The sequence below is a fragment of the Lepus europaeus genome, chromosome 3 (assembly GCF_033115175.1).
Source record: "Lepus europaeus isolate LE1 chromosome 3, mLepTim1.pri, whole genome shotgun sequence".
NCBI classification, from domain to species: Eukaryota; Metazoa; Chordata; class Mammalia; order Lagomorpha; family Leporidae; genus Lepus; species Lepus europaeus.
The window spans coordinates 131,184,825-131,212,407 of record NC_084829.1 but is presented as its reverse complement, the minus strand read 5'-3'; the positions used below and the strand labels follow the sequence as shown (position 1 = coordinate 131,212,407).

The following is a 27,583-nucleotide window of genomic DNA, read 5'->3' as shown; positions in this document are numbered from 1 at the left end:
CCATATTATTCCTTGAAAAGGGTATCGATGTCCATAAATCTCTTTCCCCAGAATCCTCTTTGCCTTAGACACTTTCAGTATGTGAATATGCCTGGAATCTGATCCTTTGACCTCTCTAAGCCCTTCCCCAGTAAAGATTAGGCACACCCTCATACTCTTCTATATGCCTTCACTTATCACTGAGAGAGTAAATTAAAAACTTTTCTAAACTTGCTCTGGGTAACTGCCTAAATTTATTTATTTATTTCAATTTTCTTATTCTTTTATTTAAAAGGCAGAGATATGGGGTGAGAGGGAGAAAGGACAGAGACAGAGAGAGGGAGATCTTTCATTCACTGGTTCATTCCTCAAATGCCAGAAACTCCATCTGGGTCTCTGACATGGGTAGCAGGAACCCAAGAACTGCTGCCACCCAAAATGTACATAAGCAGGAAGACAGATCAGCGCAGAGGCAAGATGTGAGCCCAGGCACCCTGATTTGGGATGTGGGCATCCCAAACACCTTCTCAACCACTGTGTGAAATGTCTGCACTGCTGCCCAAATTTAACTGGCATAAAATGGAACTCAGTGAGATCTGTATATCAACATTGAAATGATTTTGCTTTCATATTTCACATATATGCAGTCTAAGATGGCAGAGACTGTTAGATGATAAAGACAACTTGGAGTCAGAAATAGGAACCAGAATCTGCCTCCCTTTACTAGATTTATTATCTACTAGACTGTGAACTCTACAACAGCAGGGGTGATGTCTGGAGCATGGCACGAGGCCTAGTATATAATGACACTCAGAGTGTTAAACTGAAATAATGCACCTTGGTTGCATCCTTTACAAATGTAACACTTGCTGGAATTCATACTGGAAGATTCAATTTCTGTTTTCCATTCTGGGGAGCAATCAGCCATGTGATCCCACAGGGAGCCACTGTGCACACTGTTTTAGCTTAGGTGAATTAGCACATCCATGCTTCTTCCTCTGTCATTGAGTCAGATGAAGCTGGTGTGTGTGTGTGTGTGTGTGGCAAAAGTTCAACTACAATTGAAGGAATATCAGACTTGAGATGCTTATGTCTGTATTAGCCATAGTTAGGAGTGCCTTTGTGAAAAGAGATTGCCATTACTGCTATAACCTAAATGGAAGAGGGGACTTGTGATACATATTTTGGAAAATGTCACTGCACATGGAAAGGAGAAGTGTTGGTTGAGGACAGACTGTGACAGCATACTAGGAAAAAAGGACTTTCAGTGGTGGACTTATATAACAAGGATGACTGCCAGCCATTATTCCCATCACTATCCACACATTCCACTCCTATCAAGAAGTGAAGTTGGGATAAGCATTGTGATGCAATCTGTTAAGGTGCCACATAGAACACCCACATTCCATATCAGAGCACCAGTTCATGTCCTGGCTACCTCACTTCCAAACTGACTCCCTGTTAATGCATCCTGGAAGGTAGCAGATGATGATGGCTCAAGTACTTGGGTACCTGCCACACAGGTTGGAAACCCAGGTGGAGTTCCTGGCTCCTGGCTTCAGCCTAATTCAGGCCTGGTTGCTGCAACCATTTGGGGAGTGAACCACTGAAGATCTCTCCCTCTCCCTCCACCCCTCCCTCCCCCGCCCCCAACACCTGCCTTGCAAATAAATCAGTCTTAAGAAAAAAAGGTGAAGTTTATGATCATCCTTTTTCTATGAATTAGGGCTGACTCTCTTATTTTGTCTGACCAACAAAATGGAACAAAAGTGTTGCATGTGGCTTCTGGGCCTAGGCCTTGCAGCTTTTGTTTTTTTCCTCTTGGAAGCCAGATGCCATGGTTACTATAACAGATCAGAGAGAGAGAGAGAGAGAGAAGAGAGAGAGAGAAGAAGAAGAAGGAGGAGGAGGAGGAAGAAGGGGAAGAGGAGGATGAAGAGGAAGTAGGAGGAAGAGATATGGACACATAGCCTGGAGGAAGAGAGTCCCGTTGTGAGGAAAAACTGAGTGCCCAGCTGACAAGTAGCACTAACTACCAGACACTGTGCCTGAAGCTGTCTGATCCTTAATCCACAACTGAACCTCCCAGCCAACCCTACACAGAGTACAGAGGAACCATCTGTTGAGCCTTGTTTGAATTCCAGTCTCAAAGAATCATGAGAAGTAAAGTAGTTGTTTTAGAGTGGACGTTTAGTTTATCGGTTAAGATACCAGGTAAGGTGCCTAGGTCCCACACCAGAATACATGGGTTCAATCTGCAGCTCTGGCCCTCTGATTCTGGCTCTCTGCTAATGCAGACTCTGGGAGGCAGCCGATGATGGCTCAGGTGGGCTCCTGTCACCCAAACGGGAGACCTGGATTGAGCTGGCAGTCCTGGCTGTTGCAAGCATTTGGAGAGTGAACCAGTGGACAGAAGTGATCTTTCTGCCTGATTATTTCTCTCTTTCGGTTTCTCAAATTTTTTTTTTAAAAGGTGATTAAGTTACGAGCTTTTGGGGTTTTTGTAGCAGAACTGAAACTCTGTCAAAGACTAGCCAGGTGACAGAGTGATTCATTCTGGCATTTGTGTGATGTCTGTCGGTTGTGGCAGTGGAGCTGCAACTGCATGTGTTCATAGTGAAGGCTGAGAATGCCTTAATCAGACAGAGTAGGATCTTCTTACCTGTGGACCACATAAAGTAGGGGCGGATTCTCAACCCAGAGCCACTCTCATGCTTCCACCTGTTTGGGCTTGGCACCCAGCAGGCACAGAGATAAATGAATGAGATGCTCACAGTGGGAGCTTTCTCAAATGCCATGCTTAGAGAGGTAAGTTGGTAAGCAAGAGTGCTTAGGAGGTCCCGGGTCAATTTCTAGTCCAAACTGCCAGGCTGACTATGCTTGTAGATGATGTTCAGGATTGAGGCTGTGAAGCTAAATTTGGATGTGGTGACTCTCAGGCCTAGCATCTGGATTCCTGTCCTGTCTCTGAGTCATTCCCTTGCCTGTGGCTACAGTGTATCTAGTGAGAAGATCTAATCTTCTTCTTATCTCTTGGGAATTAATGTTCTGCCCATGAGTGGCATCCTGGTAGTCCTGCCAATGTTCAGCCTGCTGGCCTCTTTGGGAAGCACCTGCTGAGGACTTTGTCCTTTCTGTCCAAATCCCTCTTTCCGTGTTAGACTTTCCTGCTTGCCTGGGCTATCATCTATTGTTTGCTAACATCTCTATAGTATCATGTTCCATCTGCTGTCTTCACTTCCTTATAGCTTCTGGAATTTGAGTTTTCAACCTTCAGTTCCTGGCAGCTTTTCCTGAATCTGTTACATCCCATTGAAAATTTGGGGTCATGTAAAGCTGTGCCCACAACACAGAAGCTAATTAATCTTCCAAACAGTAACATTTAGGCATTTGATAAATAACCTTTTTTTTACCTTTTTTCTTTTTGAGTTTGAAAGGCAGACACACACACACACACACAGAAAGAGAGAGAGAGAGAGGTTCGTTGGCCACTCTCCAAACACCCGCAACAGCTAGGGCTTGGTAAAGCTGAAGCTAGGAGTCTGGGAACATACTCCAGGTCTTCCGTGTGTGTGGCAGGGAACCATGGCTGCTGCTGCCCAGGGTGCGCATTAGCAGGAAGCTGGAATTGGAAGCAGAGGGAGGAATCAAATCCAGGTACTCTGCTAGGGATGTGGGAGTCCCAAGCAGGTCTTAAGTGCTGTGCCAAATGCCCACACCTTTATGACTTTTTAATACAAACTAAAATATAAAATGATAAATGCCATTTCTCAGTCAGTATAAATCAGGAATTTGGTTTGTTTCATTGTGAATCTTTCTAAGGGTTTATGATACCATTACTTCATGAAATTCCCAGGCGTTTTTCATCAAGTTTCTGCTCTGTATTCATGTAGTTTATTAAATTTAACCTGTGTACTTAACCTACAGAATTGTTATCAAGTACATTAACACATGCAGGAATGCAAAATTATGCCCAGTATGCAAAGCACACAATGAATGGTAGCTGATATTATTTTTTTAATATTTACCAGAAGTTAGCCAATACTCAGTCTTCTCAACTCTTTTCTCTTTGATGCAATGGACAGACATCCGCCCTGCCCTTTGCACTGGGTTATGGTGAGCAGTAAGTGATAGAATGTCAGTGTGCTTTGTGAACTGAAAAGCACGATACGCACGGAAGGTATTCTTCCCCAGGCTGTGTTTGACTGTTAATTTCACAAAATGTCATGTTCAGGAAAGAAAGGGAGTCTTTGGGGAGGTGGAATCACTGAAGACCTCAGTACGCACGGGAGGAGGCGAAGCACAAGAAGTCCTAGGGTGCTGTGGGCAGTGAGCCAGGCGCCCTGCTGCACACCAGTGTGACGCGTGGTAAACCATCGAAAAGGATGTGACAAGTAGAATTTGAGACAGCAGTCCAATTATACAGAACAGGAAGCTATCGCGTGTGTGTGTGCGTGTGTGCGCGCGCGCGTGTGTTGTGGCTTTCCACAGTTTGGCCCTAACCTAGGTTTCTCCTATTAGCTTCTTTGGCCTCATCGTGGTCCATCATCCAGGTCCACAGAGCGTGAGCCTAAAGGCCCCAACGCCCTGGGCTTTGCCCAATCCCTTCCGTTCCTCCCGCGGGAAGAACAGATGGCTGCTTTCCAATGCTGTTTCGGGGACAGCATTGCTCCCACTCTGCACTGAGAGGGACCCCGTTTTCCTTCCACGCTGTCCCCAGGAACAGCTACCCAATGAAGGTCAGAGACTTAACTGAGAAGTTGAGAGCGCACCGCAGGCCGGGATCCGTCGGGCAGGAGGCCCCGCAAGCAGACCCTAGTAGTTATTATGCGGCGCATTTCTGCGGGCCGCTGGTACCCGGCGGCCGCGTGCGGAGAATCCTGCGTGCAGGGCTCCCTGCAGGCGCGGGGGCGTGGCCTGGCGCGGGGGCGTGGCCGGCCCCGCGGGGGTTTCCGCGCCGGGGGCGCGTCCGGCGGGGGCGCGGGAGGGGCTTCCGCCGCGAGGGGGCGGGGCCTGCGCGCGGAGTCCGCTGACGGCCTCAGCCAGGGAATTTCAATTTGAAACCTAGCGGAGGGAGGAGGCAGGCGGGGCTGGCCGGCGGCTGGGAGCGGAGCGGGACGGCTCGTGAGGTGCGGCGTCGCGGTAAGGAGGCGTGCGGGGCTGCGGAATGGAGGTCCCGGGGCGCGGGGGCCTGGCCGCGCCGCGGGTCTCCGCGGAGCTGCAGGGCGGCGCGGATTTCTCCTCCGGCTGCAGCTGGGAAGCTGATCCCCGGCAGGAAGCGGCGGCGGGACGGTCCCACCGGGAGCAGGGAGGGAGGCCGGCTTTGGGGCTTCTCTTCTCCTGTCTACACTGCCCGAACGGATTCCCGCCTCGGGGTCCGGGCTGTTGCTCCAGGCCGGAACCCCGCTTCCCCGATCCGCTGCGACCCCCCGCTTCCCCGCGGAGCCCTGGGGGGCCAGCCCGTGGGAAGGACCGCGCCGTCCCGGCGGCTGTGCCGTGGGCTCAGGGTCACGCGTACGGAAGGGAATCCGGCTCCGTCGGCGGCGCGGGCTGTGGGGACCCGGCCGCGGCGTCGCCCTTCAGGAGGATGGCTGTGGCCGCGCGCGGGAGGGCTGCGGGGAGCCGGGCGAGGACGGCACGCCGGCCCCACGCGCGGCGCGGATCGGGCCCGGCGGCCGCTCGCGCCCGCGCCCCCCGCCGACGCCCGGGAGCCACGTTTGGTGCCGGGTCCCGAAACCCAGGCGGTCCCACCGCGCCTGGCTGGCTCCTCAGCTTCCGCGCCGGGGGCCCTGGCTGGGGTGGGCAGCACTTTGAGGGCCGGCGGATCTGAGGCAGCGCGCGGGTTCGGCTTCGGCGCCCGGGGACCCCGGACCCTGGCGGGGACGCTGCGCGACTGTGGCGCGGTCATCAGTCACGAAACTTGCCCTGCCCGCCGACCTCCCGGGAGGTCAGGTTTTCTCGGTGAGGTTTCTACAGCCCCGGCCTCGGCTCTGATTTCTGGGAGGGGTCTCCTGACTCAGGACGCCCTTCTGTGAATTTCCCCGAACACACCACAGTGGCTGCCCCGGCTTTTAAGAGCCGCGGTTGGGTGGCAGGGATGGGGGGCCTCGTGCAGCCGTGGATTTTCTCTTGTCCAAGTCACGTCCATGCTCAGTGTTTGGAACTTCTTGCATCTGAAATGGCACGTGTGTGTTGAGCGTCTTCTCATTACTCTCACTTGAACTAATAATAAAAGGCTGTCACAGGTGTTTCTTCATTCGTTTATTTTCTTCAGTCTCCTCCTTATAACCCCCTTTGCTCTTTCGTCGGAATCCATTATTTCTAGATTCCCTGCCTATTTATAATACAGTATCGAGAATTACCGTTTTAGTTTGGTGTCCTGTGAGATTCCTCATAATTGGGGGAAACTGAGTCAGTTTCTTGGCGGTTGGGATTGGGATTTGGAAGGATCAGGCTTTGGACAGGTTTTACTGGTTGGTGATCGAGGGGTGCTTAATCTCATTCAGTTTCCCTGTGCTGCGCGAAATCAGTGGATTGCTGTTGCAGCCTCTAATGGGGCTGCATTGCAATGCAATCTTAAATTATGATAAGGGCCAGCTGAGTACATCCATCAGGCTGCGAGTTTGACACAACTTTTAAAGAGCTCTGCTATGTCACCTGTCAGAGCTCAAGTGATCATTTCTGAAATTCAGGTTTGAGAACCACCATCAAACCTCAGATATCTACTCTTCGAGGTTCCTGGAGAAGTGGTAGTGGCTTGAAACAATGCTGTGGATTTAGCACGCATTTAATCCTATCCTGTCTTCCTCACTTTTTGGGCAGAATTCCCACTGAAGTCAGTAGTGGTCTTGTGTGCAGACGGACTGCTGAGAACAAGAGGCTGCTCATTTACAGTAACAAGAAGAGACAGTTTCTTTCCTTTTAAAACATCCCTCTTTAAGAAAGAGCTAGTCATAACAGTTCTTTAATCTTTTACCTCTAGTTGAAACAGAGCACTCAGCAAAAACCTTCGAAAGAAAATATGGGAGTGAATTGAGCTACCAGCCCTCAAACTCCTGATCTAAATTGGATAGGGATTGTTTAAAAAGATGTTTTTAAAAAATAATTTAAAAAGCTAGAATTTCAGTAAAATCTTGGCTAATTTGTATGAAAAACGTTCACTGCTATGGACTATTTTGTAGTAACTGGGTGTATATATATATTTAAAATGCGAGATTTAAGTTGAAGTCCAAGGAGAAGGAAGTAAATTTGGAGATTTGGATGGGGGGAGGGTAGGAATCTGAAGGGAGGCCCACCAAGAAAACAGCTATACAAATAAAACAAGTACATCCCAATGGCTTCTGTTACATTTCAAGAGATGGTCTTGGTAATTCGCTTATATGCAGATGTTCTTCAGGAGTTAGGGACTATCTGGAGCATGGTTTGGTTTGTGAGCCCTGGAGGTTTCCGGGTTAGCTTGCTGCTGATCTGAGTTGGTGGGCTTGTTAGGTCTTTTGCTTCTTAACGTAACAGGTTTGTGGTTTACCCTTTCCAGATTACCAGTTCTAAAGAACTGAGTTTAGAAAACCTAACCAGTGACCAGAATATAAAAATACATTTAAAAATCAAAGCCATGTCCACATATACTACCAAACCACTTACTTTCAACTAAAAATACTTGCAAAGATGACAAAGCAGTCCTCAACCAAAATATTTATTGGTAAAATTTCTCTGTAATTAGTAATATTGTATAGTTAGGTTTAACATCAGGTTCTTCTTTGAATCACCACTCTCATATTGCTGTGGTTAGAGACCTACAAAGTTTGTATCTTTGCCATTTTATTTAGAAATGTGGAGTTTATATTTTATATAGCAGAATGCTAAATATTTTTGAAGCTTGGACTTTGTTTCTGTTTCCATGGGAAAGAATGGGCCCTTTTCTTTCTTTTTTGAACTGAAGTAGTCGGTTGAAGAGCTGCATGTGAACTTTTTTGAAAGTATGAATTGCTACTATTTTTATAAGGCAATAAAACAGTTTGTAGGGATCAATATCACTTAGAATCACATTTTACATTTCTAAAATCTGTATTGTTTACTTGGGGAAAACAAAGGAAATGTGCCTATCTCCTCCACCCCACCTTTTTTTAGAAACATTTCTAGTGGCCATGTTTGATTTTTTGAGATTCAAAATTACTGTACCTAACCACTGGGTACCCTTACAGATTTAAAAGCCTCAAGTAAATGTTTATGCTGGCTTCAGTACTCCGCAAATACTAGCCAAACCCTAATTTACTGCTCTTTTATAGAATCTTGGAATCTCAGAGCTGAACCATTAGGAGTCAGCAAATTTACTCTCAGCCCTTTCCCCCTCCCCTCAAGACACAAATATTTCCAGCCTCTTTGGAAGGTCTGAGTAAATAGAAGAGTTGTGTATGATTCCCCCACAGATTCTAGACAGAGCATCCTTTGGGAATGCCATGTTTGGCAGAAGCCAGCAACTTGATGTTCATAAGATTTTTATCATTCCTTTGCCTGGGTAGTGCTCCAGACTAAACTCCAAAATGGAGTCAGTGCCTGGTATCATTGACTATAGGGAAATGGCCTCCAAGTTAGCTATTACTGATATAGTTGTTTAGAAGTTACAGGTAATCCAAAAAGGAAAGAAAGAAATCATCTCTAATATCATCTAGAAATGATTAATGGTTAGAACTGGTTTTTGGCTCCTTGTTTATAACATGTGTGTTTTTCTTATGAGACAGGGATTACTATATATTTGTTACGTGAAGCACCTACACATTGCTTGTATTTAATGCATATGTGATGAGCTAATTAATTGAAACTTTATATAAATACACTGGAGGTGCTTTTAGTGAAGATTTTCTGAAACGGACTTTGTAGAAACTTGTTATATTTCATTTAGAAGTATCATGTCATTTTTCATATAGAGAATTTGCCTTTTTTTAATTTACTGAATGCTGTTTCCTCTTTGTAGGTTTCTTAGATGAGTGTTTTCCTTGTCTAGAAGGGTAGATGATCTATAAGTTACTTCCTAGGTGTTTGAACACTGTTTATTTTACTGAGAATTTCAGGAGTTTCCTGAATTTTCTCATTTGTTTTAGAAGATTTATGTATTTATTTGAATGGAAGAGTTACAAGGAGAAAAGGAGAGACAGAGAACGAGATCTTCATTCCCCTGGTTCACTCCCCAAATGACTGCAATGGCCAGGGCAGGGCCTGGCTGAAACCAGGAGCCAGGAGCTTCATCTAGATCTCTTACATGGGTGCAGGGCCCAAGTACTTGGACTGTCTTCCATTGCTTTCCTATCACATGAGCAGGGAGCTGGATTGGAAATGACAAACTTAAGACTCAAATGGGTGCCCATATGGGATGCTAGTGTCACAGCTGGTAACTTAACCCATTGGCCCCTGAATTTTCTAAGTGATGTCTTTTTACCCCTTATTATTGGCATGCATGTCGCGTGGCCTATGAGTGCATTCTTGGTGCTTTTGTTTTCTTTTTTCCATAAATTGAAATTGAGCTAATTTCAAGTTCTCAGTTATTTTAAAAATAAAGGCATATTTTTTTCTTCACAGATATCTCTCTCTCTGTGTGTGTGTTTATTTAAAGATTTATTTTATTGGGGCTGATGTTATGGTACAATGGGTTAAGCTGCTATTTGCAACACCAGTATCCTATATTGGAGTGCTAGTTCAAGTCTTGGCTCCTCTGCTTCTGATCCAGCTCCCAAATAATGTGCCTGGGAAGGCAGTGGATGATGGTCCAAGTACTTGGGCTCCTGCTACCTACATGGGAGATCAAGATGGATTTGCTGGCTCCTAGCATGGGCTTGGTCCAACTCCTGCCATTGTGGCCCTTTGGGGCATGAACCAGTGAATGAAAGATCTCTCTCTCTGTCTTGCTTCACCTTACAAACAAATACAAATAAACGAATAAACATTTAAAAACTTGTCATGTAAGTCTGACTAGCAACTCTAAATCATCTTTTCTAAGCCCTGAATTCAGGTGTCTAGCCTTCCTGATGAGCTTCAGAGCTGCACCTAACCACCATTCTAACAGCAGTTAGTCCCTTTATTCTAATATGTGTACACATCCCAGCAGGTTGAAGACATCAAAATAAAGTGTAATTTTTACTTTGTCAGTCTTCTTTGGTTCTTTTCCTTTTTGTCCAAAGAGGCTAGTTGGTTTTCACCTTCGAGTAATTTACCTTGAAGGCTAGAAGGGAGCTTGGAGATAGCTAGTTCAGACTCTTGACCTGGAGTGGGGTTAGTGGGGAACAGGCCCCGGGGAATGAACTTCAGGTTCGTTCTCTCTCTCTCTCTCTCTCTCTCTCTCTCTCTCTTTTTAAGAGAGGCAGAGAGAGGGCTAGGGCTTCCATCTGCTGGTTCACTCTCCAAATGAGTTTCAGGTTCTTAAGGTGCCTAAGAATGTAATTCAGGGGCCAGTGCTGTGTCCTAGTGTGTATAAAGCCACTGCCTGCAGTGCTGCATCCCATGTGGGTGAAGGTTTGAGACCCAGCTGCTCCACTTTGCATCCAGGTCTCTGCTCTGGCCTGGGAAAGCAGTGGAAGATGGTCTAAGAACTTGGGCCCCTGCACCCATGTAGGAGACTGGAAGAAACTCCTGACACCTGGCTTTGGTTTGGCCCAGCTCCGGCCATTGTGTGGCCATCTTGGGAGTGAACCAGTGGATGGAGAATCTCTTTCTTCTCTCTGTGCCTCTGCTTCTACCTCTGCCTCTCTGTAACTCTGCCTTTCAAATAAATAAATTTTTTTTTTTTAAAAAAGAATGTAAGTCAGAAGGTCTGTGTGTGCATGTATTTATTGAGTGAGTCAGTGATTGAGAGACATATTTTGGGAGCTTTTTTTTTTTAAAAGATTTATTTATTTGAAAGGCAGAGTTAGAGGAAGACAGAGAGAGAGAGAGAGAGAGAGAGATCGATCTTTCATCTACTGGTTTGTTCCCCAAATGGCTGCAGTGGCCAAGGCTGGGCCAAGGAGCCTGGAACTCGACCTACATCTCCCTCATGGGTGGCAGAGACCCAAGTACTTAGGCCATCTTCCATTGTTTTCCCAGGCACATTAGCAGGAAGCTGGATCCCAAGTGGAGCAGCCTTGAACCAGGGCTCTTATGGGGAGCTGGCACTGCAGGTGGCTGCTCAACTCGCTCTGCGCACTGGCTGGGAGCAGTTTTTAAAAGGGGTTTGGGGAACAGAGAAGATGGAGATCTGATCTAATTCAGTTCTTATTTTTAGGATTAGGAGATCTAAGACTTAGAAGGGGTTCCTTTTTTTTATATTACTTTATTTCACTTTCATCATTAATTCCTGCTTCCCACCCCTCACCAGTTTGTACTTATTTCCATTCAGTTGATTCTTTTATTTGATTCCTTTTACCTAATTGTCAAGGCTACACTGAATTCTGATGCAGTCTTGGTCACTTACATTCTTACCTGTTAATTTAATGAATGCGCTTTTATTCCTCACAAATGTCTTTCATGAATATATTATTTGGAAGGGATGAATAACAAATTTTAGTATCTTGTGCTGATTAGACTACCATTTAGAGCAATGTGACTTTAGGCAAATTATTTCTGAAAGTCTGTTTATTTAGTATGGGATTAAAAAATCATACCTATCTCATAGAGTTATATGAGGATTAAATGAGCTAATGCTTATAAAATGCTTCACATAGTGCCTGGCATCTGTGAAAATTGTTAGGTTAAGAAAAGACCTAGTGGGTTGCTTGTGAATCATGTGGTTAGCAAATTTTTTTGCAGTAGTCAGGAATAATTATTTGTATAGAAGTGCAGCCTTTGATATGAAATTTATTTCCTATGGCGATCACAAGTTAAAACCACTTTTAACAATTTTCAGTACAGTATCTATCATTTCTGAATTTTCATTAAACCCTGACCTACCAAACTCTGTCCTGGTGATATACATATATGTGGCAAAGTCTTTGGGATCTAGTTTTAATACACAAGAAGAATGTATTTTTTTTTTTTAATGTTGTTAGAGATAACTGATTCTGAGTGTATAAAGTTTTTGGGGCTATGCTATGTTATAACTTCCTTTGTCTATAAATACACTAAACTTGATGGGAAAAAGCCTAATAATGAAATTTGTATTGATAATGTTTACACCTCTGCGTGTATGACCTTTATAGATCCAGCACCTCTTTTTGTGTGTGAAATAACTTGCAGACATGTTTTCTCCCAATGTAGATGTTTAGAGTTTAAATTGGTTGCCAACATTAGGAAATCAGAAGATTTGTACATAAATATCTTTATTTTGGCTAGAAAAATTGGAAGATTGTGGCAATACTTGGCTCACACTCCTCTACTGCAAGGACACCCAAGTAGAGCTTTGTAGTTCTTGTCCTATTTTTGTAGGGGTCATCCTCCCCCAGTTTGTTTCAGTTCTGTCCCCGTTTCCCTTTGTTTTACTTCTGGACTATTTCAACCCCTTGGATTAGATAGCTGACTATTTTGGCTGATTGAGTTTGCACCTGTTTTATTAAGTTTTGGTTGGAAGATGCAAGAAAGCATAGAGCTGCATGCCCTGAAAATGGGTGTTGCTGGCAGTGGGGCTTTTCTACCTGCAGGGCCAGCAATGAATTCCCATCTTTCCCTTTATGAAGAATGACCTTTGGATTCCTGAAGAGTCATAGTTTGTGGAGCTCATTAATCAGTGCCCAACATGAGATGGCCCTCAGTGACATGTGGCAGGTGTGGTGTTTCCGATTTCATACTAGACTTCATGACTTAAGAGCTTTTAGGTTGGTTGCTTTGGTTCTCTGAAGTTTAATGTTACACCCTATGTATATGTTCCTTCGCCTTTAAAAAAATACTTAAAAACTTTATCATTTAATCCTTTTTTTTTAAATTTTTTTTTTTTTTTTTGACAGGCAGAGTGGACAGTGAGAGAGAGACAGAGAGAAAGGTCTTCCTTTATGCCGTTGGTTCACCCTCCAATGGCCGCCGCGGTAGGCGCGCTGCGGCCGGCGCACCGCGCTGATCCGATGGCAGGAGCCAGGTGTTTCTCCTGGTCTCCCATGGGGTGCAGGGCCCAAGGACTTGGGCCATCGTCCACTGCACTCCCTGGCCACAGCAGAGAGCTGGCCTGGAAGAGGGGCAGCCGGGACAGAACCGGCGCCCTGACCGGGACTAGAACCCGGTGTGCCGGCGCCGCAAGGCGGAGGATTAGCCTAGTGAGCCGCGGTGCGGGCCTCATTTAATCTTTTATCATGTGTCCCTAGAAGGTAAGAACTATTTTGAACACATAGTGGAAATGACATCATGACAGTAAAAATTCCTTAATAGCATCGCGTCACATACTCAACTAGCATATCAAAATCTCTGGTCACAAGTACAAGTTTTTGAAAAAGTTTGGTTTAAGATCTAGTTAAGAGTCATACTTTATACTTTTTTGGTTTTCTCTCTGTCTCTCTCTCTTTTAAAGATTTATTTATTTATTTGAAAGAGTTACACAGAGAGAGAAGCAGAGGGAGAGAGAGAGGTCTTCCATCTGCTGATTCACTCCCCAAACGACTGTATTGGCTGGAGCTGCACTGATCTGATGCCAGGAACCAGGAGCTTCTTCCAGGTCTCCCATGTGGGTGTAGGAACCCAAGGACTTGGGCCTTCTTCTACTGCTTTCCCAGGCCATAGCAGAGATCTGGAGTGGAAGTGCAGTAGTTGGGGCTCGAACCAGTGCTCATGTGGGATGTTGGCACTGCAGGCAGCGACTTTACCCACTATGCCACAGTGCCGGCCCCTTGATATACCTTTCACGATTTGTAAGTAAGCAATGGTCAGAGCTGGGCCGATCCAAAGCCAGGAGCCAAGAGCTTCTTCAGGTCTCCCATGTGGGTGCAGGGGCCCAAGGACGTGGGCCATCTTCTGTGCTTTCCCAGGCCATAACAGAGAGCCAGATTTGAAGTGGAACAGCCAGGACTCGAACCGGTGCCCATATTGGATGCCAGCGCCACAGGCAGAGGATTAACCTACTGCACCATGGGGCTGGCCCCCGAAGTGTTATTTTTTTAAAAAAATTTACGTAGCGAACTGCTTGTTAATATTATTATTATTTTAAAGATTTATTCATTTGAAAGGTATAGTGACAGAGAGAGGGAGAGACTCAACGAGAGTGAGAGAGATCCTCCATCTACTGGTTCACTCACAACAGCTGGGGCTAGGCAGGCCAAAGCCAGGGCCCTCAGGTTCTATCTGGATTTACCACGTGGGTGTCAGGGGTCCAGATAACTTGGACCATCATCTCCGCTTTCCCAGTTAACATTAGTGGGGAGCTTGGTTGGAAGTGGAGCACCTGGAACTTTAGCTGGCTTTCTGATGTGGTATGTGTGTTTTGCAAACCATGGCTTAACCCGCCATGCCACAACACCTGCCGTGGGCACTATCAGAAAATTTATTTCTTCTCATCTTGAAATGGAGAGAGAGAGAGAGAGAGGAGAGAGAAGAGGGAGACAGGAGAGAGAGAGAGAGAATGAGAATGAATAGAACTAGAAAGAAAAATCTTCTGTTGGTTCATTCCCTGAATAACTGCAACAATTAGGGCTGGGCCAGGCTGAAGCCAGGAGCCTAGAACAACATTGTGTCTCCCGTGGCGGGTGGCAGGGACCCAAGTATTTGAGCCATCACCTGCTGCCTCCCAGAGTACACATTAGTGGGAAGCTGGATTGGAAATGGACTAGCCGAGAGTTGAGCTAGTTACTCGTATATGGGATGTGGGTGTCCCAAGTGGTGAGGATAGTGCCGGGCCAAATGCCTGCCCTGAAGTTTTTTGGAATTTGTTGGCATGCGCAGTATCTAATTTTTTTTTATGAAAGACAGGCTTGCTTTCTTGACTGGTTTTCTGCCTGCTAGTTTCTTCTGTAAAATTGTGATTATGGAGCAGATGTGGGTACTACTTTTAGTTGTGTGATTCTTGATTCATGCTGGATATAGAGTACCCTTCATCTTGTTTTTCATGTAATGTTTCCAGTCTGATTTTTCTACATTAGAAAAATACCAGGGTATGAAACACATCAAGAATAAAATGTGCCTGCCCACCAATTTTTGTCTTTCATGTGGTTTTCCATTTTTTTCCCTATTTCATTTACAGTGCAAATGACATTCCCCAGAGTGCTTGTATATGATTTAGAAATTAGAAAGTTAGATAATACCTCAGGGATTATAAGGAAAAGCAGTAGACCAATGTAGCTATCTTCATGATAGATTTCTTCTCCACAGGCAATGCCTTTCAATACTTCTGGGCTTATTTTATGGTATGTTTTGTATTTAAATAACATTTTCTTGTTTCTCATTTTAAGCAAAATGACAAATATTTTTGTTTTATTAGTTGTTAAAAGTTTATACATTTTCTGGGAGAGAAGGTGACATACTAGAGGTCAAAAATTTGATTTCACTGACATTTCCCCTAATTCTTACGAATTTTTGGGCGGGTAGTTGTTCAGATTCATATATCCAGGTGTGGAGGAGCAGTCTTTGAAAAAGCTGCCATCTTGCTGACATTGCCCAGTTCTGCTTCTTAATTTTTGCATTTTAAATAATGATACCTCTTGTCTTTCTACTTTGTTTGGAGTCTGCCTTCTTTACTAAGTCCCTTTTCCTTTAGGCAAATCTAGAATCCCCTCTTCACATTATCTCCAGCCTATATATTCAAAGCTGAGTCACTAGAAGTACTTTGATTTCATGTTCTTCCTTATCAACTCTGTTTTATTCTGAAGTTAATTACCTTATTTCCCCCCCCTCATTTGCTTGGTTTTCTATGTACCCATCCTTGATTCAGCTCTAGACTGTGTTGGAACTATAAACTTCCTGCCAAAAAGGTCAAACATGAGGTTATCTTTTGAGTTCTACTTCTTTTTTTCCTTGGAGACATCCTCCTTGGGCTCTTTATCTTCCTGCACTGCATGTATTTCTAGATCTGCTGTGCAGTTGTATTCTGAGGATATTTTTTCCAGTCTTAAAATGTCCACTTCTACCTTTCAGTTTGATGTCTTTTACGGTTTGGCTGTGTATAGAATTCGAAGTTAGTGACTGTTTTCCCTCTGAAATGGGAAGGCATCTTTGGAAGCTTTAAAGGCTCTGTAAGCTCTGTTTCTTACCTCAGTCCTCAGAAGTATTGGAACCTACAATTCCTAAGGTTCTCAGGAAGATTTTCAGGGCTTCTTCAACGATCAGCTTCTTTCTTGTAGGCCTCCACCAGAGCAGGAACTCAGGTTTCAGCTTCCTCGGGTCTGCTAAGTCAGTTATTTTGTACATCTGCTTTCCATCTTCTAAAATTCTGTTGGCATATCTCATCTGCTGGCCTGCCCCCTCCTGGTTTTTTTTTTTTTTTTTTTTTGAGAATTTATGCTTTTTTATTTCCTTACTGTCATTTAAGTGTGGTTTTAGAGAGAGCAAAAAAATGAACTCATGCTCAATCCACTGGATTTAGGGTTTTAAATTGATTAAAAATGAAATTCACAAGATTATTGTGGTGCTCACATTGGGTAAAGGACTGCAGCCATAATGCAATTTCAGTTTTTTTCCCTGTGTCAGTTTCTGGGTTGATTAGTTATGTGTAAACAGAGCAGAATGGCATGGTGAGGGGATTGACATCTAGGATGGCTGAAAGTAGGTGACTGGACTGATATGTTATTGAACAAGAAGGGGCTTCCTAGGAAGAGTTATGTAACTTTATTATATTTTCCTGAGATATTCCAATGATTAGTTCAGTATAAGCTGATAAATATGTAATTTAACAAGAATTACAAATTCACAATTAAATTTGGTGAATATATGTCAGAAATGGCAATTTTATATTAGAGCTTATGGAATATTTTGGTTTTGTCTGCCTTTAGACTGACACATGATTGCTGCCATAAATTTAAATAGTCTGAGTATATTTTGGGTATTAGGGTAATTTTTTAATTCATGTGGGTTCTGTTAGGATAATTTTAGGATGAAAACTTTTACATTATAAGTACAGTGTAAATAAGGTGTGAAATTTGCAATAATGTGAAGGTACATATGTTACAGATTTTTGTGATTTTTGTGTATACGTCTTGGAGAAGGTGAAAAAGAAGGGGAGGTTCCACATAAAAAGCTAGTGGGTTAGTAATGACTGTGAGGTCTGATGAAGCTCCAGGAAAATCTCGTGGCCATGAGTGCATGTAATCAGTGTTAAGTTGCTTGGTGAGTTTTTGAAATTCATAAATTCAAATACTCTGTTCATTAATGTAGAAGGTGTGGGAGGCAATAAATAAATAGGCAGTGTTTCTCCAAAGAGTGATGCTATGGGAAGTGATTTGACATGATCCTTAAATGAATCTTTCTCTTTTAATCCTTAAGTAAATATTTCTTTGTGCATCAGAAGACCATACAGGTATCTGAAAACTTTATTTCATTGATGTTACTTAGCAAAAACTAAAATATGTATTCTTAAAGCAAATTTAAAAGTAATTTTTTTCTTTTCTTCCTTTCTTTATTTGACAGATAGAGTTAGACAGAGAGAGAGAGAGAGAGAGAAAGAGAGAGAAAGGTCTTCCTTCCATTGGTTCGCCTCCCAAATGGCCACCACGGCTGGCGCTGCGCCGATCCAAAGCCAGGAGCAATGTGCTTCTTCCCAGTCTCCCATGTGGGTGCAGGGCCCAAGCACTTGGGCCATCCTCCAATGCCCTCCTGGGCCACAGCAGAGAGCTGGACTGGAAGAGGAGCAACTGGGACTAGAACCCGGTGCCCATATGGGATGCCGGCGCCGCAGGTGGAGGATTAACCAAGTGAGCCCTGGCGCCAGCCCCTAAAAGTAATTATTAAGTAAGTAATCCTCAGTGGCTGTGGATTTGGCAAAAATTATAAAATAATTATATGAATAACTAAACTTTGAAAAGTGTGTAGGTTCAAAATTTGATTTTTTTTTTAAAAGATTTATTTATTTATTTGAATGTTAGAGTTAGAGAAGAGGCAGGGAGAGAGGTCTTCCATCCACTGGTTCACTCCCCAACTGGCTGCAACAGCTGGAACTGAGCCTATCCGAAGCCAGGAGCCAGGAGCTTCTTCCTGGTCTCTCATGTGAGTGCAGGGGCCCAAGGACTTGGGCCATCTTCTACTGCTTTCCCAGGCCACAATAGAGAGATGGATCGGAAGAGGAGCAGCCGAGACTAGAACCAGCACCCATATGGGATGCCGGCATTGCAGGCGGCGGCTTTACCCACTATGCCACAGTGCCGGCCCCCAAAATTTGATTTCTTTGCTTATGGTACTTTTACATGTATTTTCTCTTAATAAAGAACAACATGAAACTGTATGTGCTGAGTGTGGCATAGGCATCTAAGTGTTTCCTTTCTTTATGTGAATTTTTTAAAATACTGTTTTTATTTGTTAATTTGTGTTTCTATTGTTTTCTAAATAAATTATCAACGTTTTTGTAGATAAAACAATTTTGTACCATGGATCTTACAGGTAAAGAAGAGATTACAAGTACCCAGATCATTCAGCAGTTGGGTAATAGAGCTTCAGGCATAGCCAGGATCTCCTGTGTCCAGAGTTGTTCCGTCTACACTGTGGTGTTGGACTGTTCACCTAGTTGCCAGTTGAAGCTTTCTTGGAGAACTCAGGAATCCTGCCAAGTTTTGTTTGCTAAAAGGATGTCCTGTAGCTCTTATATATTTGTGTCTTGAGCCCTGAAGGTAGACAGAGCTGATTTACCAAAAATAGTTCAATAAATGTGTCAACTTTTTGAAATACTGTTGAAAAAAAAAACAAGGAAGTAGAAGCCCTTTGGGATTATTGGAAAATGATGCCAAATGCCTTCACAAATATTTGAAAAGCAAATGTGGCAGTGGTTGTGTGCTAGACAATGGCTTATATTCAACCTTTGTTTTTAGAGCCCATTTTTATTATGATAATCTTTTACTTTTTCTCATACTCCATGTTTAATTGCTTCACTTAAGAGCAGAAAAGCTCTTAATTGAACATATCCCTTGAAAAATTTTCTTGAATCCGCTTCTTTAAGGAGAAAAAGGAAACTTTTCTCTTTAATAAAGTGAATAGAAACTGTGTGTGGGAAAGGTTAGAGTGTCAAGTAATGAGTTCAGTCTGTCCACTGACAAATCAAGAGTTTATCTATGAGCTTGAAAAAGAACTGTTTTTGGATCTTGGCCATTAAAATCAACATCAGTAAAGCCTGTGTCTTAATTTCCTTAATGCTAAGATTGTCTGTTTTAAATTATGCACATATGGGAATGTGAACACATTCATCCTTGCCTCACTACCCCCACTGAAAACAGGAAAATAAAGGTACGTTGAAGATATTCTTAACTTTTGCAGCTCTGCTGTGAAGAGCTGTAGATGTGGGTTGCATATGTAGTACAGATGTGGCCCCCACCTAATTGACACAGTTCATCTTCATCCTCAATGCTACAGCTTAAAATGAAAGACTTGAGGGAGTATTCTAGAACATTCTATAGATATGTGATGTTTGTATAACTTGCTCTATGCTGCACTTACAACAGCATGGAAGGATAGCTTGGCTCTTTAAGGATTTTTTTTTTTTTTTAAATTTTTAAGCCGTATTTTTACTGTGTCTGGTTACTTATTGGAGTAGTTTTTTGGAAAGAAGAATACCATTTGTGATTATAGAAATGTGTCTGTTGAACTTTTTATTATGGAAAATTTAAAATATTTCTGTAAGTAGAGGGAAGAGTAGCATAAGGAATCCTGTGTACCCTTGCCTAACTTCAGCAGTTACTGGCAGTATGGGCCAGACTTGGTTCATCTTTTTCTTCTTGTCTCTATCTCTCCCCAGCTCCCTGCACACATTTTGAAGTAAATTTCAGACATGTCATTTTGTTTGTGAGTGAGATTCCCTAGATTCCCTCTCCCCTACCCTTTTGCTGTGTACTGTTGGTCTCCAGAATAAAGTTTATGTTCATTACTGGGTTTGTAGAATACAGAAAGTTGTTCATTTGTATTTGTTTGTCACATTTTTGGAATAGATACCTGAATATTGTTTTGATCACTGAAAGCAGTTTCTCTGAAATGCAGCGTTGTGCCCACAGGGAATGCTGTAGCCAATGTTAAAAAGAAATTAACAACCTCCCACAAAATTACTATAATTATAAAAAACCCTAACAATTTCTAAGCCAAATCTGAATTAATCTTCAAACTCCAGGATATTTTCAAGGTTTTGTTGATGTTGTATAAGTTTTTTCCTATGACTTCTGCCTGTGTTTGTACTAGATTTTAATGTTTTCAGATTTTTATTTTTCCTCCCTCCTTCTCTCTCCCTTGTATAGTTTAGTGGCAATATGCTGGAACTCAACCAAGTGAAATATTTTTTTAGCCGACTGAATTTTAATAAAACTGTACAGTTATTAACATCAAAGGAATTTGCCATGTGTGATTGTGTCTGACAGTGTAGAGTGGAAGGTATGTGCCTTAAACATTGATCATCCACTAGTTTAGAAACTTATTATGTAAATTGTTGGTATTATTGCTATAGCTGACAATCACTATTTGAAGTGCTTTTCCTAACAGGCAAAATTTTAATGTAGGAGATAGCTTATTTTATATTGTAATTTGTATTTTCAATTAAAGTATAATTGAATATTTTAATCAGTGTTTCTTTGTAAAGACATATGAATATATTGAATTATATGAATACATTGAATTATAAGATACTAATTATAAAAACAAAAAGTCACCTTCATATCATTTCTTGAATACCTAATATTTTCCAGACATTGTTGTATAAGCAGTTTTATATACATTTATTTATTTAATTGTAACACTGTGTGTGGTAGGTACTATTGTACTATCGTCCTAGGTATCCTAAAAAGGAAACTGAGGCACTTAAGTAACTTGTTTAAGGTCATGCAGCTAATTAATGGCAGAGCACCAGTTTGAACCTAGATGGTCTGGCTCCAGAGCCTGTAGTCATGACCACTGTCCTGTATTATCCCTAAGAGTCTGTAAACTTCAAACATCCTTCCTGTTTCTAGTCGCCATCCCCAGAGGTAAGTGTCTTGAACCAGAGCCAAAGCTACACTGTGGTATTAGGGTATAATTTGATTATGGTGGGTAGTTTTCATTCAGAAACTTGAAAGCAGTTAATGAGATTCTATTTGTGCTCCTTTATAAGCTTTAATTAGGAAGGGGAAAAGGGGAAATGGAAGAAACTTATAGAATAAGTAAGGCGGTAACTGCTAATATGTTTTTGTTCTCCAGTTTTTAAAATATTTAAAATTTATTTTATTCATTTGAGAGAGTGAGAGAGAGATCTTCTATCTTCTGGGTCACTTCTGAAATTGCTATAACAGTCAGGGCTGGGCTAGGCTGAAGCCAGGAGCCTGAAGCTCAATCCTGGGCTCTCATATGGAAGGCAGGAACCCATATACTTGAACCGTCACCTGCTGCCTTCCAAGATGGGCGTCACCAGGAAACTGGAATAGGAAGCTGGGTTGGCACTGAAACTCATGCACTTTGATATGGCCTGTGGTTGTCCCAAATGTTATGGCCTGTGGACATCCCAAGTGTGGTAACTGCTGTATCAAAGGCCCATGACCTCCTCTACCTTTTTAAAAATATGAAATGTTGACTCCATCTGGATTTCCTTTGAATTACAAAGGAATTGTTGAAACCAGTAGCCCAAAGTACTGTGGAATGGTCAGATTGTGTCTCCAGTTGAGTACCTTGAAGTATCTGTAGTATAGAGTTTTGTGGGAGTTTGAGTCTGTAGTAATTGGAATTTTAACAAATCATTTCCTCCTTTTTTTTCCCTGTAAGGAACAGAGGGTAGAAAGAAAATGTTCAAATGTCAAGCCCTAGTCCCAGTCCATTAATCGCTGGGTGTGACATTGGGAGAGTGATGTTGTTTCTTGTGTCTGCCTTCTCTTAAGTGGCTCAGATATCCTGAAATAAGTCCCAATTCATATATGATGTCTGTGGCCTATTCATTTGTGGAGAAAGTGATTTAAAGTGCTCTTCCTAACAGAAAAAACAGACAGGATTTTTGCAGGCATTTGATAGTTTTTACTCTTTCTAGCAACTTTGGACAAATGACTTTGGTGGAGGCAGGCCTATGGTTGGTGTTTGTTCCTGAAATGTTAACTTTGGTCTCCTATCCAGCATATTTTTGCCCGTGAATTTTTATGATGACAAACAAGTGCTGCTTCTCAGATTTATAGATTTTACAGAAGCTGTATACAGATTGACTTGTTCACTGAAAAATTAGCTGAAATCAATTTTTTGGAAATAAAAAGTCCACCTGAATACAAGTTCCTTGAAAAGACTTCAGTCTGAGTTGAGATTCTGATAACATGACTTCTGAAACAGTCTGTGCCTTCTTTGCGGTGTAACTATTATTAAAAAGTAGTGATATCTTTTATTCCTCAGTATAACACACATTCTACTGAACTTGTTCTTTTCCAAGTAATGGGTGGCCTAGAGGTCAAATCTATTGGATATTATTTTCCCTGTATAGTTTTTAACATTTTGGATCAATCACATTGTCTTTGCGTTTCTCTCCTGACAAACATTTTCTTTCTGTTCTTTGCTGACATCTTTTCCTCTGACTATCCCTTCAGATTCTCTTGTTTCTTGGGTTCTGTCTGCCTTTGATTCTTAGCTCTAATTTTGTTTCACCCAAGACTTTACCTACTGTCATAATCTGTTTACTCAAATCTCTCTCCAGAGCTCTGGATCCTTATATGACTTAGAGAAATTTCTACCATCTCAAAGAAAGTTTTTAAGTGAATATTTGAAATATTTGGTAGAGTGTAGGCTGTAATCTATAATTTTTCATTGCTCTAGATAATGTAGATACCATATTTTAAGGGGTACATAATGTGTACTAAGTATATATTGGCCCAATAAAAATGAATAGGAACTTTTAGAAACTGAAACCATGTCCATAAAAGGTGATTGAGAAGTTGAGGTGAAAGAAACTAGCACAGAAGGAACAAGTTGTGGAAATACCTGATGGAGTAATGAGTTGGGCTGGGCAACTTATGGAGCACTGGCTTTCTCGTTTTTTCCCAAAACTCTGTTGTAAGAAACAGATTTTACGCATTGACCCTTTATTCAAAATGAATAAATGTGCCTGTAAGAGTATATATGTGTTGTATGTGACTCAAAGAAGTTTCACAAATTAGTTCTTAGTCCTGTGTGCAGCGTGCTCTGCTTTCTTTTCTACTTAATAATAATTTCCAGTCAACTGTTGGCTAATGTGGGTGTACAACTCATCAATGGACTGTGATATGTTTTTGAAAAATTCTCTCTGTAGAAAACTAAGAGATTTTGTCAAGGAAAGTTTTCTATTTGGCATGGGAGGAGCTTTTATAACAGAGCAAGTGGCAAATGGAGTGGAGCTGTCTTGAAAGGGAGTGCTTGACCAAGGTTTGAAGGACTCAAGAAGGGACTGTGGGAGAAGGGACTTTGTGACCACTGAGTGTTTTTCACATCTAAGATGTTGTGGTTCTCATTATGACTTGCTGACATTTTAAGATAATTGAAGTTACTTAATGATGACTAATATTAATTCTGAATTTTATTTGCCACTGTCCCACTTTCTTTTCTGTTTTGAAGATCTATTTATTTTAAAGGCAGAGTTAGAGGGCAGAGAGAAAGAGACAGAGGGTGGGAGGGAGGGAGGGAGAGAGAATGAATGAATGAATGAATCGATCTTCCATCTGTTGGTTCACTCCCCAAATGGCCACAATGGCCTGAGCCAAGCCAGGCCAAAGTCAGGAGCTAGGAGCTTCTTTCCGATCTCCATGTGGGTGCAAGAGCCCAAGCACTTGGGTCATCTGCTTTCCCAAGCACATTAGCAGGGATCTGGATAGGAAGTGGAGCAGCCGGACTTGCGCCTACGTGCATATGGGATGCCAGCATTGCAGGCAGCTTTACCCACTACACCACAGTGCTGGCCCCTGTCCTCTTTCTTAATTCAACAGTGTGTCACTGTGTTTTCTAGCTATTTTCAACTTTTAAAAATGTATTTGAGAGGCACAGAGAGAGAGAGAGAGAGAGAGAGAGAAAGAAACAGGATACTCATCTTTGCTAGTTCACTTTTCTAAATGGCTGCAGTGGCTGAGGCTGGGAACCTAATTCAGGTCTCCAATGTGGGTGGCAGTGCCCCAGCTACTTGAGGCATCACTGTTTCTCCTGGCATCTGTATTAGCAAGGAGCTGGAATCAGTAGAACCAGGACTTGAATGCAGTCACTAAGAGATGGCAGGTGAGGGAGTCCCAGGGGACATCTTTATTGCTGCTTGCGTGGCCAATTGCCCACCCCAACCATGAACTTTCTGAGGTGTCTTGTATTACTTTGAAGCAGATCCCAGGTATTTCATTATTCTACCTGCATACGTTTCAGTGTGCGTGTCTGAAAGATAAGACTTTAGAACATCACAATCCCGTTATTGCATCCAAAATATTAACAGGTTTGTAATATCATCATATATTTACTGTGTCCAGATTTCCAATTGTCTTTGTTTTCTTTCATAGTTCTTTTTTTCTATATAGAGGAATATTTATTGAGTGATCAACAACTGGGTATTTTCATAGTTAAGCTAAAGAAATATTCTGTTACCAACATCTGGTAGAAATATAAAGGGTAAATCAGGATAGCTTTTTCATATCTCGTTATCGGTTTGCTCCCTTTGTTACTTCATATTTCTTTGTAACTTATTTGTTTCTTAAGAAATTGGGTAATTGTCCTTTATTATTCTCACAATTTTTATTTTGCTGATTTCATCTCTGTAGTGTAGTTAATCTGTTCTTTTCATTCTATAAATTGGTAAAAAACATGTGTAGGCATTTTATCAACTTTTGTTCAATTTATTTAAAAAAAGATTTATTTATTTTACTTGAAAGGCAGTTACAGAGATTGAGAAAGAGAGAGATCTTAAATCCACTGGTTGGGGCTGGTGCTGTGGTTTAGCAGGTAAAGCTGCTGTCTTCAGTGCTGGCATCCCATGTGTGCACCGGTTCGAGTCCTGGATGCTCCCACTTCCAATCTATCTCTCTGCTATGGCCTGGGAAAGCCATAGAGGATGGCCCAAGTGCTTGGGCCCCTGCACCTGTGTGGCAGAGGAAGCTCTTGGCTCCTGGCTTTGGATCGGTGCAGTTCTGGCCATTGTGGCCATCTGGGTAGTGAACCAGCAGATGGAAGACCTCTCTCTGCCTCACTATAACTCTGCCTTTCAAACAAATAAAAATAAATCTTTAAAAAACAAATCCACTGGTTTACTCTCCAAAAAAGCCACAGCAGCTGAGGAGCCTGGAGCCTAGAACTTCATCAGGGTCTTCCACATGGGTGGCAGGAGGCCAACCACTTGGGCCATCTTCCGCTGCTTTCCCAGATGGATTAGCAGGGAGCAGGATCAGAAGTGGAGCCGCTGGGACTTGAATCAGTGCCCATTTGGGATGCTGGCTTCTTGGGCAGCAGCTTAACCTGACACAGCACAACAATGATCTGTCAATTTTTTAAAACATTTATTCTTTTTACATTTTTTTTTGTTTGTTTTGTATTGTTTTTTGAGAGGCAGAGAGAGAGAGGGACACACAGATAGGATTCTGTCCTGGTTTACTCCCCAGATGCCCACAGGATCTGGGGCTGGGCCAGGTTGAAACTGAGAACAGGGAACCCATTCCAGGTCTCCCATGTGGGTGGCAGGGAACATCACCTGCTTCCCCACAGGGTGTGGGTTAGCAGGAAGCTGGAATCAGAAAGTGAGCTAGGACTTGACCCCAGGCACTCTGGTATGGGAAGTTATCCCAAGTGGTGTCTTAACTGCTAGGCTAAACACCTGCCTCTAGTTTTTTTTGCCCTTTAAGAAGGGTACTTCAGTTGTCTTTTTATTTCTTAAAATAATTCAAGGAGTATCAAAGCTAATTGTAAGGATGTTTGGATTTCTTAGTTCTTCATTTTCTGAAATCAGCCTAAACCAAATTCCCCATGAAAACAGATGGAGTTGCTTCGAAATTAAGGAAGGTAATCTCTGTAAAAACTCTATCCAGATACAAATTACACAGAAGTTTCTAGTCCACCTTCATTTCTAAAACAGAAAAGGGGAAGGCAGCTGCCTTAGTAATTTCTAGGGACCATAAAAAAGGTTTCCAGTTAAAGTAAGACCTTTCACAGTTAAATCAGTCTTGATTTTTCTAGAAAAATAATGGAAACAGTTCAGTTTTGCTGCTTAAATTTCTCACCCAGTAAGCCAGAATTCCTAGTTACTACTTTCCCCCACTTCTCTTCCTTGGCAGTTGGAAGTAGGAGGATTAGAGTAGGAAGATGGCTAGTCAGAAAGCAATCACTGTGCATAGGAGATCAAGTGTACTCTGCAATAAACCTTTAAAGGATATTTGTAATCTTTTTTAAAAAATTTATTTATTTGAAAGTCAGAGTTACACAGAGAGAGGAGAGGCAGAGGCAGAGAGAGAGAGAGATCTTCCATCCGATTGTTCACTCCCCAGATGGCCACAACGGCCGGAACTGTGCTGATACAAAGCCAGGAGCTAGGACCTTCTTCTGGGTCTTCCACGCGGGTGCAGGGGCCCAAGCACTTGGGCCATCTTCTGCTGCTTTCCCAGGCCATAGCAGAGAGCTGGACAGGAAGTGGAGTAGCCGGGTCTCGAACCGGTGCCCATGTAGGATGCCGGTGCTTCAGGCCAGGGCGTTAACCCACTGCACCACAGTGCTGGCCCCTGTAATCTTTTTTTAAATGGAAAATCTCAAATGTAGAAATAGAGAGAGTATAGTGAACATCTATATCCCTACCATCTAGTTTTTTTTTTTCCTTTGTCTTTGGTATACTTTCCAAGAGATAGGGATTGGTTATGCTACTGTTACTGCACTCTTTGATTTTCATTAGTTATCAGGATTGTGACATAGGTCTTACATAATTTATTTCTGTCTTTTGTCAATACTTGTAAATCTTCTAGTTCTTATTTTCTTTTACTTTCATTAATGTTCATTTTGCTAGGTGTTAGATGAAGAAAATTCTATGACAAATTTGTGATTAGAGTTTTTTCCAAGCTTTATTATATTTCTGTAAAAAATACTTTTTGTAATCAGAGCATGTGCAAACATACAGTATGTTAATAAATCCTCATGTATCCATCTTCTAGCTCATTTCCAACATATAGCCAATTTTGTTTCATCTGAGTATCCTCCAAACCCATATCCTCCCACCCTATTCCATGCTGGATTGCTTTTAAAGCAAATCCCATTTTTTTACTTCATTCTTACTTTTATATATGTGTAATGGATAAGCACTTTTTGAAAAAAAAAAATCAAAACCACAGTATTGTCAACATATTTAAGAAACTTTATGGTTCCTTAATATCATTACATGTTCAATGAGTTTTTATATTTCTCTCATTTCATAAATATTTAGAGTTTTTCTCAAGTTGAGATCTAAATAAAATCTATATTACATTTGGTTGATACGTCTCTTGAAGATCTTAACATGTGGTTTATTTATACTTTTTTTCCTCTTTCAATTTATTTGTTGAAGAAACTATAGTTTGTCCTATAGATTTCCCACACTCTGGATTTTGTTAATTGTGTCTCTGCTTATTGGTAGTGGCTTATATTT

General features: G+C 42.2%; 1 protein-coding gene across 5 annotated transcripts in view; it reads left to right on the top strand.

Moving 5' to 3' along the window:
* The first annotated feature begins 5,028 nt into the window (after positions 1-5,028).
* EPB41L2 (erythrocyte membrane protein band 4.1 like 2) overlaps positions 5,029-27,583 on the top strand; it is a 238,778-nt gene continuing 216,223 nt past the window's right edge. For all 5 annotated transcript variants that reach the window (XM_062186757.1, XM_062186758.1, XM_062186756.1 and 2 more), the window contains exon 1: positions 5,029-5,121. The gene's annotated coding sequence lies outside the window, so the exon portion shown is untranslated. The remainder of the gene's footprint in view (positions 5,122-27,583) is intronic.